This window comes from Camponotus vicinus, unplaced genomic scaffold (genome assembly GCF_025532165.1).
Source record: "Camponotus vicinus isolate PSW18456_S1 unplaced genomic scaffold, iyCamVici1.0 SCAF_4, whole genome shotgun sequence".
NCBI classification, from domain to species: domain Eukaryota; kingdom Metazoa; phylum Arthropoda; class Insecta; order Hymenoptera; family Formicidae; genus Camponotus; species Camponotus vicinus.
In genome coordinates this window covers 2,084,507-2,099,100 of record NW_028141976.1, presented here as the reverse complement: position 1 = coordinate 2,099,100, position 14,594 = coordinate 2,084,507, and the positions used below count along the sequence as shown (strand labels likewise).

Sequence of the window (14,594 nt, the reverse complement as noted above, 5' to 3'; positions counted from 1 at the left end):
TTAACCAGGATTGAGAAAATTGAAAGCATTGGTCGAAATATATTTAATTCTAATATTGTTAAAGAAATATTATAATAAGCATCGATGATCAAAAGATCATAATATATTTAATTCTCTTGTTCCCTTTCATGTATCCCCTGTTTCAATTTTTATTCGCAGTAATAAATGATTACGATTCGATAAATATTTATCGTTGCGATACAGTTTCATGTCGTTTATCAAAAGTTAATTAATTTTTAATTATTAATATTTATAGCAAATTATGTTTCGATACTAATTGTAATCGTGTTTAGTACAAAAATTACAATATACAAAGCGTTTCTCACCACTACTTTATTACTCGAGAGTCATCGTGCGAATGATGACAAAGCCGTAACGTATAGTGTGCTACTGTTTATATTTTATATTGCCAAAGTCGAACACCATGTTATCGGCAATTCGTTGAAATATTTTATATATTATAAAATATACACTAACGCGAAATATTAAATAACAGAAATACTTTAATTTATTGATTATTAATTAAACAATTTATCACGGAGCATTTTGTTACGTTAATTATTTGCATCTGTAATTCAATTGTTTTACTTCGTGTTCTCTCATAATGCAAATTACATTTAGATTGTCAAGTAGTACGATAAAGTAACATGGGTGAAATATATTTGACTCTAAGTATTAAAATAATAATTATTGTCCGTAAAGATCACAATGATCGAAGAGATTATTTAATATTTTGTATTCCTATCAGTTTATCGATTCTTGATTAAATTGTATATTGTTTAATTAACAAGGATTGAGAATATTTAAAGTATTGGTCGAAATATATTTAATTCTAATATTGTTAAGGATATATCATTATAATAAGCATCAATATGATTGAAAGGTCATAACATAATTAATTCTCTTATGCTCTTTTATGTATCCCCTGTTTCAATTTTTATTCGCAGTAATGAATGAATGCGATTCGATAAAGATTTATCGTTACGATACAGTTGTAACGGTCGTATTTTCGGACGTTCTTTCGCTGCGCGGATAGATCGTCGGTGCGAGGTTCGTTGGAAAGAAAATACGCGATGTGTGTTAAATGAACGTATTTATTGCAATATACAGAGTATGTGTATGCGAATGTGCGTGTGTGTGTGTGTGTGTGTGCGTGTGTGCGTGTGTGTGTGGTAATTCAGCTGGCCGATTAATGACGCGACAAATGCAGTTTCGAATTTAATTCCGGTCTTTGACCGCGAACACCTGTTCGATGTTTACAACGTGCGAGACAGCGCGTGTTTTTGCGGCACTTTTTCCGCGGGGAATCCCGATGTTCTTGGAATCCTCGGGTTCTCGGAATCGACGGGCGCTTTCACGAGAATTATTATTTCCCCGGCGCTACACTTTAAAGGGCCGCGTTTGGTCTATTAAACTCGGTGCGCTTTAATCCCAGCGGTGGATGTCGTGATAAATGAATGCGCTTATGCGCTCGGTAACAAAATACGCGGCGGCGGGGCCGCGATAAACGGATGCGCTTATGCGCTCGGTAACAAAATACGCGGCGGCGGAGGCCGCGATAAACGGATGCGCTTCTGCGCTCGGTGCGGTTGATACGTGCGGCGGCGGAAGCCGCGATAATCAAATGCGCGTATGCGTTCGATGTCAAAGTGCGCGAGATAGGATCGCGTCGCGAAGGATGGTACTCGCGTTGCAGCTAGGTCGAGAACACTCGACTCGGGGCGGCTCTGAGCTCCACCTTCCGTGATGGCCCAGCTGCGGATTAGGTGGATTGCACTTGTACTTTGGAATCGAGATCTCTCGGCTAAGACGGAGCGCGCTCCACCTTTCGTCCTCTGTAATGAGTGCTTGGTAGGATTTCTGGATTGCTGCTGAAGCGTACTGCTTAGAGCGGATCAGAAATATGGTGATTAGACGCCGAGATGTGCCCTTTTTATACCGACTAATTGCCCGCGTCGGCGCGCGGCGGTATAACCCCTTCCGAACGGTTTTTCGGAAACGATACGGTCGGGCCCGTTCGGAGGGGTTCGGGTTGAGCGCCGAACGCGGGTTTTCGCCGGTCGGCGGTTCGGGCCACCTCGGCTCTGATCGGCGGTGTTCGGCCGTTTCGAGCCCTTAACGGCTCTGGGCCGTAATGAGAACGATTAAAAGATGGGCGCACCGCGCCCCTGCCTCTGCCCGGCGGGTGTTCTGCCGGGCGGCAGCTTCCGGCTGGTGTTCTGCCGGGAATTAGGAACGATGCATCGGGATGCATCGTTACACAGTTTTATGTCGTTAATTAATTTTTAATTAATTAATAATTATTAATATTTATTTATAGCAAATTATGTTTCGATACTAATCGTAATCGTGTTTAGTACAAAAATTACAATATACGAAGCGTTTCTCATCACTACTTTATTACTCGAGAATCACTGTGCGAATGATGACAAAGCCGTAATGTAGCGCGCTACTGTTTATATTTTATATTGCCAAAGTCGAACACCGTGTTATCGATAATTCGTTGTCGAAATATTTTATATATAATAAAATATGCATTAACGCGGAATATTAAATTATACAAGTATTTTAATTTATTGAGTAAAATTGATTATTTATTAAACAATTTATTACGGAGCCTTTCGTTATGCTAATTATTTGCATCTATAATTCGATTGTTTTACTTTGTGTTCTCTCATAATCCAAATTATATTTATATTGTCAAGTAGAACGATAAAGTAACACGGATGAAATATATTTGTGACTCTAAGCATTAAAATAATAATTATTGTCCATAAAGATTGCAACGAAATGATTATTTATTATCTTAGATTTCTATCACTTTGATTTTTGATTAAATTGTACACATCGCTAAATATGCATTTTAAGATCTATCGTCGCGACATAATTTTGCGTATTATATTTAGCATATATAAAATTAAGTAATAATCATATCAAATTATTTCTTAATATACTTCTCAAATCAATCGTTTAAATTTTTAATTTTTTAATATTATTATTTTTGAAAATTAAAACAACTATTTTGTATAACAATGTTTTCAATTAAAATATTTCTATTTATCTTGTACAAGTTTTCTTCTTTGTACTTCTATTTATCTTGTACAAATTTTTATTCTTAGTTGGCGCAATTTTTTATATCACTATTTTTATAGACATATTAAGTTAGACACGAGTACAAAGGATAATTTTATACGCAGAGCAGCTAAAGGAAATACTTTCAAAATATGATTCTTTTGACATAAGTTTCGAACTAAATCGCAGATCGTTTTTTTATTCCTGTTCATGCATCATGAAGTTATACATGTTTAATAAATCTTGTTCCAGTTACCATTCCATAGTTTAACATAATATTACGTAATATAAATATACAATATATAATTTTATCTAGCAATTTTATTTATCAATTGAGGTATTGACAAAATTAATTCAATTCTTTAATAATAAATTTGATAAAAAGAAATAAGAAATTTTATTTTTCATAAAAAATATTTTTTCTCTCACTAGTGTATCAAAAAGTGAAAAGGAGAAGAATCACTAAAAATATTAAAATCCATCGAGATTATAAAAGACAGGGAAAAATAATGTTAAAAATTTCAATAAGAAAATCATTTACAGTGTAGATAATTTTATTGTAATATAGATCTTACATATACATGCAATATGTAATTATAATTAAAGAATTGATTAGTTGTAATGGAAAGAAGAAATTATAGATCCATTCTAGTTCCTCTCAGTGTCGCCTTAATTAGCATATTTTTAATTTAATGTAATTCATTTAATCGATGGCGACAAAGAAAATTTTCGCGTGAGTAGGCAAAATTATATAGGTGTAATTAAATAACCGCGATAGAACTTGGATACTCTGATCTTGATTATAAGCTTTATATACTTAAATCTGTCAATTTATATGTATATGCAATTAAGAAAATAAATTAGAAGATTTAATTCATAAATAAATACTAATAGGAACATATACATATATATTACATATATTTTTTCAGTTCAGTGTGCAACAAATCACATGCAAAGTACGTCGCACGTTTCTTCCCGCGCGTTCCTTGAAAAAATATTTCTCTGTTGATTCCTGCATATATTTTTACATGTACGTGTATTTTTATTTGTTATTCGTATAAAAATATTCACTTATACGAAATTCTTAATCTTTACGAAGGAGTAAGCGAAACTCCTCGATTATAACCCAGGTAGCAAGTACACGTCATTTTGACGTTTCAAACTAGTCATTTTTGGTCATATGTCGTCAAAATGACTGATTTGTTACATGACTTTATATTGACGTCTTGATATAACATTATTTTGACGTCATATTTTAATCATAAACTGACGATTATTTTATTATTAATGTGATTAGTTAGTACATCGATCCCATAAAAAAATCTTTTAAAATTTTTCATATAACGTGACTTTCGCGATCAGACTTTAATAAAGTGCCTAGTGCCTATACATGGCAGCATCAAGCGTCGAGCGTCTGCGCAGAAAACCATTACCAGTACCATTGCGCAGGATTCTGAATGAGTTAGATTCCAGCTTCTACAACGAATAACAAACATGTAAATCACACGAGATAGAAAGAATTAGATATTCTAATATATAATACTTATTAAAATTAATATTTATTAACATTAGACATAATACTACTATTATTAATAAATTAAATATATTATACTCTCTAAATTTCTTAGAGTGAAATCTAACTCCAAACGAGTGAATATTCACTCCAAGTGATAGTGAAAATACTGCCACTCGTAATTAGTGAACATTCACTTTTCACAAAAGTGAACTGTTTAACTCTGAACGTAAAGTGAATGTGTCACTCGGTTTGAAGTGAATAATTCACTCAATCAGAGTGGAGTCATCACTTTCGTCAAGTTATTTTTCACTCAATTACAAGTGAACAGATTCACTCTTAGGAAGTGAGATTCTAAGCCGTCTTTTACTAATAATAAGATAACACGTTACGTATATGACGTGAAGCTTCGATTAGTTGAAATGAGAAGCAATCATTGCTTTTTACTTGAATTAATCGAAGCTGAACATCGCACACAGCATGTTATCTCATTGTCGGTGTAAAAGCCGATTAACCTCCTTTTTTCTTGTCACAGCTATATAAATATATTTAACGTTACACACACAAAAATATGTTTACATTTCGAAATATGTTAAAATAAAAAGATATATCCCTAAGAAGTTACTTTAATATGTCTTGTATACCAAGTACACGTGCGACGAGTTGGTAACGTCGCGAGACAACGATACGACAGTGTTGCTAATGGCGGACTCATGCGCGTTTCACATGCGCTTTATTCACTCTTCATGAGTGAAAATTTTCACTCTATATAGAGTGAAAATGCTACATAGAGTGAAAATATTCACTCTACAAAATAGAGTATACATATTTACTCTATTTTGCAGAGTGAATTTTTTACTCTACAACAAAAAGTGAGAAGAATTCACTCCTATGAGTGAAAAATCACTCTAACTAGAGTGACTTGACCAGTCACTCAATTTTTCGAGTGCATTTTCACTCTAAGAAATTTAGAGAGTAGAACATTACTACATCAATGCATCATGTTTTAAAATCTAATCAAACATTAAATAATTAATTTTCATGAACTTTTCTTGCATGCTTTTTGTAATATACACAGTCTTATTTTATATATCTCTTATTATATATCTCCACGTTAGAAATATCTTGTAACATTGTTTTTATAGGCAACAAATTTGATACTTGTGAAATTTTGTATGTCAAGTATATATGAAAATAAAATTTTAATCATGATTACATTAAGAATTGGTATTCGATCATCATTTTCTGCGCAGACGCTCGACGCTTGATGCTGCCATGTATAGGCACCTTTAACAATTTTTCTTTCGACGCATGCGTTTATCTGTACACGATTCATGTTGCTTAACCACTCAAGTGTTCATTAAATTAATGCATAGTGAAAATATTAGCTATATCAATTGAGTAATTAAAGTGCCAAAAAATATTTTTTTTATAATACAGTTGATTAGCAAAATATATTTTTATAAAACGCAGGCAACGAAAGACATTATTTGTTAAAATTTTATATGATATTAGATGTAAGTTTTTATTTACATTTAAATAAAATAATAATAACAAATATAAAACTTTTGACCTATTTTCTTAATCATATTTGCGTTTTCCAATGTTTTCGAATAAAGCAGTTTAATCGATCCGAGATTCTTCTGAAGAGTAGAATGGTTGTAATTGTTTAATGATGCTCTCGAATCGAGTTAATCTACTTTATTCAACAACGTTATTAAATACATTATTATGCTAAGAAAAAGACGTCAAAATATGGTACATTTTATGACGTCAAAATGCGGTACATCTCATGACGTCAAGAATCTGTGACATTAGACCGTCACTTTTACGTCATAAAAACGTCAACTCGTGACATCAAGAATAGTCAGTGAATGACCAATTTGAAACGTCAGAATGACGTGTGCTTGCCTGGAAAGTGTATACATCCCCTTCCACTCTTACAAGATAAAGAAGAATAAAGGCCTTTGCACAATGCTAGATAACAGGCAATAAGAAATAGTATCTATTCTCTGCTCCTATTGGCGAATATTTTCTATTCCGTGTATTTATTGTGAATGGTTTCTATTCCCTATTCCTATTACCCGTTGCCTAGCCTTGTGCAAGGGCCTTAGCATTTTTTGTATCACATGGTTGCATCGTGGTCTCCCTAGCCCTAAAGTGGCAACATACGACAAGAGAGGAACTGTGAAGAACACGTGGCGCAGAAGAGTAGTTTTTCATCCATTTTCAATTATTTTTATTATCATATAAGTGCGTTTCGACTTGATCTTTCTGCGAAGGAAATAATAAGAGCGTTTCAAATGAGTTCTGTTTAAGAGAAAAAGAAGAAGAAAAAGCATTTTTCAACTCCTGCCGACACAAAGTCCTGTTTCTATCATGTCGATTTCATCAAAAAAATTCTGTTTCCCGGAAGATATAGAGAACAGAAATTCAGAAACAACAACTAACAAAAAAGAGTAAGTATAGCTTTGTTTTTCTCTTCCTTTTCACAAGTTACTGATGAGCGATAGCGATGTCGAAAGGCAAGATAATAGATGAAAACAAGAACCGAGCGATGACATGAAGTACAATTAATTTAAATCAAAGTGAATGAGGTAACTAAACTCAAAATTATTAAATTATTTGTAGTGAAATGCAGAAATATGAGAAGAGAATCTTGCAATTCGTTCTAGCAGAAAAGATGCTAATTCCAATGGATCTTAAACATTGGCCGTTCTTTCATGCGCTAAAGCCGGAATTTATCCGACGAATTCGCATGATTATGGTATATGGTAAAATTTACCATTTTTCATTATATTGTCTTTTTGGCTATGTAATATTGTTACTTATATATTTTTATATATATTATATATTATAATATTTTGAAGATGACTGTCGTAATAGAGCTATAATCTTGATGAAGGACAAGAATGTGTACAGTTTAGGTTATAATAAAGTAATCTTCAGGAATGAAGATGATTATTCGGAGACTAGTGACATAGATATTGCTCCCGACTTAACAGAAATAGAAGAATTTTGTGGAAAAAACATAAAGACTTTTGCTTGCTGCTTGTATTTCATCCTGGCACTTACAGAAGAGGGAGAGGTATATCAAAGTATTCATATTCTTTGAAAGTGCCTTGATGGCATATTTCTGGGAATAAATTTTAGTTTGCTTAAAAGATAAGATTGATATAGAATGAGGTATTATATATTATAAGAGGAGGATTTATAGCCTTCTGAATTGTAAAGTGTTTCGTAGGTGAAAGAAGTGAAAATGAAAATTTATACATATATACATGTGTGTGAAATTATAATAAAATATATTACATAAAAATAAGTAGATAAATTAAAATTTATATTAAATAAATAAATTGCTTTGATTAGAAGTATAGATATTTGGCCATAATAGTTATTTCAACATACAAATATTTTTAAAATTAAGATATTTAAAATTAAATCATAGAATGTGAAAGATTGTAATGATGTAACTTTTATTTTCTTTATAAGAGAAAATAATATGAAAATAAAAATTTGAAAATATCTTATTAACAAAGAAAAACAGAGATGGCAGCACATTTTTAATATTTTATATTCAAAGTGATTGTAAAAATTAAAGCAATACACACACACACACACACACATGCACACACACGCACGCACGCACGCACACTTAGTATCATAATATATTAAAAATATGAGAAAACATCCAGTTTTTTCATAAGTATAAAAATGGCCAATAATATAAATTTATCAAATAGAAAAGCATTTAGGGAAAAATAATATCAAACTACATTATTAATCTTCTGTTAAGTCTTTTTTAGCAGTGCTTTCATACATAAATGTAACATTCTAAATATAAAATGACATTCAAAAAATCAAAAAATGTATTACAACTTTACTACTTTTAAAAGGTTTACTTCTGGAAATTCGATAACTCCGAATTCAGTGAGAGATGGCCTCAAATCCACACCTATTCGAGTCTCCGGCTTTAGCAAGAAACGTATCGTAGACATTGCATGCAGCTATCATAATTTTCTCGTTTTGACCAGCGATGGAGAGGTAAGCAAAAGATTAAACTATCACAATGATAACGATAATAATCATTCTCATAAACTAAACAATTTTTTGTAATTTAGGTGTATGCTTGGGGAGACAGTTATTATGCGCAGGATGGTAGTGAAAACACAGCTATTTTTAATGGTAGTGTGAGACAAGTAAAACATGGATTGAAGAAAAAGAATGTTGTTCATATCGCGTGTGGTTCTAAATTCAATATGGTTATAACTGATGAAAACAAATTATATAGTTGGGGCAGAAACGAGAAAGGCCAGATTTCAAACATACACTCGCAAGAACAATACGTATACCCACGCGAAATTACCACATTCTTGGATAAAATAGGTAAATTTTTTAAAAATTTATGTCTGAGATTTGGTCTCTAAGAATATTACAGTATCGGTCATCTTCATGAGAGATTGATGTTTTAGTTAAGATGGTCTGCGGATACATGCATACGTTGGCGCTCACAAATAAAGGAGAGATCTATGCCTGGGGCAATAATAGTAGTGGACAAGTGGGCGTAAATAACAACTTGAAATCCTCCAATCCGATCATGGTAATTCATGAATAAAAATTGAAAAAACTTTTTAATAATTATTAAAATCGCCTCGCGCTGGGTGGAACGAGAAATGATATAATAAAAAATGATACAATCAACAGGTGAACGTGCATCAGATGGGAAAGGTTTTGGATGTTGACGTCTATGGTCACATGAGCCTTGCCGTCGGCTATGATAGGACTATCTATATATGGGGTCACTACTTCGGTAAAAATATTACCCAACCTTTTCGCACGAAATTTTCAAGGATTTTTGATGTGATTGTGAACAGTGAGTGCATAACTATGTGCAAGCCATTGATTGTGCATGATTCTTTACACACTGTGCGAATTACGAATAATTACAATTACAAGTATATTGAAGAAGTATTAAATATATTGGAATGCCTAGGAGCAGCATTTGATGATCCGGTATGTTTCATATTATTGCTTTGTATGTACTTTTTTGCATTATATTTAGTAAAATTAAGTATATGTATATAATACATATTGCCATATTAGCTTGGTTGGTTGGTATAAAAAATATAGGGATTTGTAAGAGATTTGTAGATTTTTGTAAGAAAGAATTGGAAAATTTTTTTCTATATAGAAAAAAATAAATTGCAATCATTAATGATTGTTTTGATTAAAACTTCAGGTCTCATTCCAGTCATATATTGAATTATAAGCGTATGTATATATATATATATATATATATATATATATATATATATATATATATATATTGAATTAAAAGTGAAAAGTAAAAAGTTATGTATTTTTTATGATAATTTTTATATTAATCTAATATTATTAAATTATTCAATTTTATATTAATCTAACATTATTAAATTATTCTCTTTCAGTTGACGAGCGATTTTACCATACAAGTCGAAGGACAACCTATTTACGTTCACAAGGCTATTCTTAATATTCGTTGCCAGTATTTCAAAAACAAGTTTCACCATGATTGGGCTGAAGATGTTCAAAGGTAAACATTTAGAAAAAGAGACTGGTATTTTTATTGAGAATTTTCCAACTTTGGTTATTACATAATATCACATGTTGCTTTTTGACAGTACATCGGATTCATCACCAGTATACAGTATATCGGATAAATTTTCTTACATCGTTTATAGAGCCTTCTTGAAATACTTGTATACCGGCACAATCGATTTACCTTTGGAAAACGCATTAGATAATTGTAAACATTAGCTATCATAAATTATAGTTCAGAAACTGAAGCAACACTTCATTACAGAGCTTATGGAATTGGCCGAGATGTATTGTGAAACTAATCTTAAAAAAGATTGTAGTCAGATAATAAAGCAAACCATTACTGTGTCAAATGTAGCATTCTTCTACAATAAAGCGGTCGAGTACAATGCTAAGGTAAGTACTACAATTCAGAGTTAATCGCTATTAATGTTGGAATTCATTAATTGCAATGTATTTATTTATATATATAATATATCGGTGAATATCATATGAATTTTAGGAACTCGAGGAGTTTTGCTTCCAGTTTGCTTTGCGTCACACGACAGCTAACACATTATCGGAAGATTACATTAAATTAGATATGAGTACGAAGGCTAAGATTATACACAGAGCATTGATACAAAATCACGTTACTATCACGTCGTCGACATTCTATTCTCGGAATAAAAATGTAGAGGAGAGAAATTCAGAAACAACAATTAAAAAAAAGTAAGTTCGGCGGTCTTGTTTTTCTCTTCCTTTCTATACAAGTCGCTGCTGGGTGATAGTAATGTTGAAATAATCGCAGATGGCAAGATAATAGGTGAAAACAAGAACCGTACGATGACATAAAGCAAATTAAATCAATAAATACAATTAATTCAAATTAATGTGAATGAGCAGGTAACTAAACGTAAAGTTATCAAACTATTTGTAGTGAAATACAAAAATATGAGAAGAGAATCTTGCAATGCAGAATTCTAGAAGAGAAGACAAATTCAATAGATCTTAAAAATTGGCCGGTCTTTCATCTGCTAAAGTCGGAATTTATCCCACAAATTCACATGGTTAAGCTATATGGTAAAATTTACCATTTTTCATTATATTGTCTTTTTGGTTATGTAATATTGTTACTTATATATTTTTATATATGTTATATATTATAATATTTTGAAGATAACTGTATAAGTAATAGTAGAGGTATAATTGTGACGAAGGACAAGAATGTTTACAGCTTAAATTATTATGGAGATGATCATTCAACGATTGACATACATACTCCTCTCTATTCAAAAAAGATAGAAGAATTGTGTGGAAAAAATATAAAGACCTTTGCACACAGCTGGTATTTCACTCTGGCACTTACAGAAGAGGGAGAGGTATATCAGAGCTTTATATATTTCTTGAATGAATAAAATTGATATTAGGAGGTTTTATATCATTCCTAAAGCATGAATTTTTCTTAGGGAATAAGTGAAAATGAAAATTATTATATATGTACGCATGTGTGTGAAATCATAATAAAATATAAGTAGATAAATTATAATTAAGAAAACATTAAATAAATATTATAAATTGCTTTGATTAGAAGAACAGATATTTGGCCATAATATTTATTTCAATATGCAAATATTTTTAAAATTATTATATGAAAGATTGTAACGATGTAATTTTTATTTTCTTAATAAGATAAAAATTACAAAAATAATTTTGAAAATACCTCTAATAGATATAGAAAAGCAGATATTGCAGCACCTAATTTTTAATTCTTTACATTCAATCTGGTTGTAAAAATTAAAGCAACACATACACACACACACACACACTTAGTTACGTAATATTTTAAAAATGTGAGAAAACTTTCAATTCTTTTACATGTATCAACATGACCAATGAATTTATGTAAATTTATCATGTTGAAAAGTACTTAGGATGAAATAATATCAAATTTTTTTTATCATGAATTTTTTGTCAAGTCTTTTCAAGTAGTGCTTTCATACTTAAATATTCTAAATGTGATTCAGTAAATCAGATCAAAAAATGTATTACAGCTATACTATTTTTGAAAGGTTTATTGCTGCGAAATTGAGAGAAAGTCAAATTTCACTGCGCTTTCTGGCATATCCACGTTTATTCGAGTCTTAAGCGACAAGCATATCGTGGACATCGGATGCGGACTGTGTCATGGTCTCGCTCTGACTAGCAATGGAAAGGTAAGTAAAAGATTGAACTATCACAATGATAACGTCAATAATCATTCTCATAAACTAAACAATTGTTTGTTATTTAGGTGTATACTTGGGGAAATAATATTTGAGAGGAAAATGATTCCGAAGAAAGTGATTGTGAAGAAAATGATGATCAGGTTGGTAACGAAAACACAGCTCATTTTGATGCGCTGAAACAGGTGAAACATGAATTGAAGAAAAAGAAAGTTGTTCGTATCATGTGCGGTTTAAATTTCAACATAGTTGTAACTGACGAAAATAAACTATACGGTTGGGGCGAAAACAGGAGCGGCCAGATTTCAATCGTCCGGCCGCAAAACTATTACAAATACCCACGCGAAATTATCACAATCTCGGATAAAATAGGTAAATTTTTTTAAAATTTATGTCTGACATTTCATCTCTAAGAAAGTTACAGTATCGAACATCCTCATAATCGCGTTTCAGTTAAACTGGTCTGTGGATCCCAGCATACATTGGTGCTCACAAATAAAGGAGAGAGCTATGCCTGGGGCGACAACAGTTTTGGACAATTGGGCGTAAATAACAACTGGAAACCCTCCGGTCCGATCGTGGTAATTCATGGATTATTGATAAAAAACTTTTTAATAATTGCCATGATGAATGAAATAAGGAACAGAATAATAAGGAAAGATATGATCGACAGGTGAACGTTCCCGAGATGGGAAAGGTTTTGGATATCGCTGCTTATCATGCCTTAAGCGTTGCCGTTGGCTATGATAGGATTATCTATGTATGGGGTGAATTTTTTCAAGAATTTCATATTCCTATCCCGTTTCCCACGAAGTTTTCGAACATTTGTGACGCGTTTGCGTACAGTAAGTGGAGATGCAATTCATTGATTGTGTTTCCGAATAATTTGAAGTATATTGAAGAAGTATTGAATATATTGGAATCCCTAAGAACAGTATTCGATGACCCGGTATGTCTCATTATTATTCTGTATGCATTTTCTTATTATGTAGCATAAAACTATATGTAATACATATTTTTATTTTAATTCGGTTGATATAAAAGAATAGAGATTTGTAAGAAATTTGTAGATTTTGTAAAAAAGAATTAGAACTTTTTTCTACTAGAAAATATAAATTGCAATCGTTAATGATTATTTTGATTAAAACTTCTGGTCTCAATCCAGTCCTATATTGAATTATAATATTAACAGTGAAAAAATACCTGTTTTTATGACAATTTTTATATTAATCTAATATTATTATTTAATAATTTGTTCTTTAGTTGACGAATGATCTTACCATACGAGTCGAAGGACGACCTATTTATGTTCACAAGGCTATCCTTAAGATTCGTTGTCAGTATTTTGAAAACATGTTTTAACATGATTGGACTGAAAATATTTAAAGGTAAACTTAGAAAAAAAACTGGTACTCTTATTCAGAATTTCTCAACTTTGGTTACGTAATGACAAACATTGCTTTTTGACAGCATATCAGATTCAGTGTACACGGTATCAGAGAAATTTTCTTACGTCGTTTATAAAGCCTTTTTGAAATATTTATATACCGGAATAATCGATTTACTTTCGGAGAACGCATTAGGTAATTGAAGCTGTAAACGTAAATTATCACAAACTTACAATTCAGAAACTAAAACAACACTTTATTACAGAACTTATGGAATTGGCCGACATGTATTGTGAAACCAATCTTATAAAAGATTGCAGTCAGATAATAAAGAAAGTCATCACTGTGTCAAATGTAGCCTTCTTCTACAATAAGGCGATCGAATGCAATGCTAAGGTAAGTATCACAATTTGGAGTTAATTACTATTAATGTTGGAACTTATTAATTGCAATGTATTTATTTATGTGTATACAATATATCATCGAATAACATGTGAATTACAGGAACTCGAGGAATTCTGCTTCCAGTTTGCTTTGCGTCACATGACAGCTGTAATATTATCAGAAGATTTTATTAAGTTAGACATGAATATAAAAGATAATTTTATGCGCAGAACAGCTGAGGGAAATACTTTCAGAATATGATTCTTTTGACATAAGTTTCAAACTAAATCGCAGATCGTTTTTTTATTCCTATACATGAATCAATGAAGCTATACATGTCCAATAAACCTTGTTCCAGTTACCATTCCATAGTTTAACGTAATATTACATAATCCTCAAAAATTTACCTTTTTAAAAAAAAAGGTAAAAAAAAGCCGCCAAGTTCATGTACAAATT

The 14,594-nt window shown here is 31.6% G+C and overlaps 1 pseudogene across 1 annotated transcript; it reads left to right on the top strand.

Moving 5' to 3' along the window:
- Positions 1-6,754: 6,754 nt before the first annotated feature.
- Positions 6,755-14,594, top strand: LOC145970320 (uncharacterized; annotated as a pseudogene). Its single transcript, XR_014438392.1, has 22 exons — positions 6,755-6,796; positions 6,894-7,044; positions 7,217-7,359; positions 7,456-7,673; positions 8,482-8,629; positions 8,707-8,971; positions 9,058-9,185; positions 9,290-9,598; positions 10,033-10,157; positions 10,246-10,370; positions 10,428-10,558; positions 10,665-10,873; positions 11,082-11,224; positions 11,321-11,523; positions 12,214-12,357; positions 12,435-12,738; positions 12,820-12,947; positions 13,040-13,315; positions 13,630-13,754; positions 13,837-13,949; positions 14,020-14,150; positions 14,259-14,594. The product of XR_014438392.1 is annotated as an uncharacterized LOC145970320 (transcript).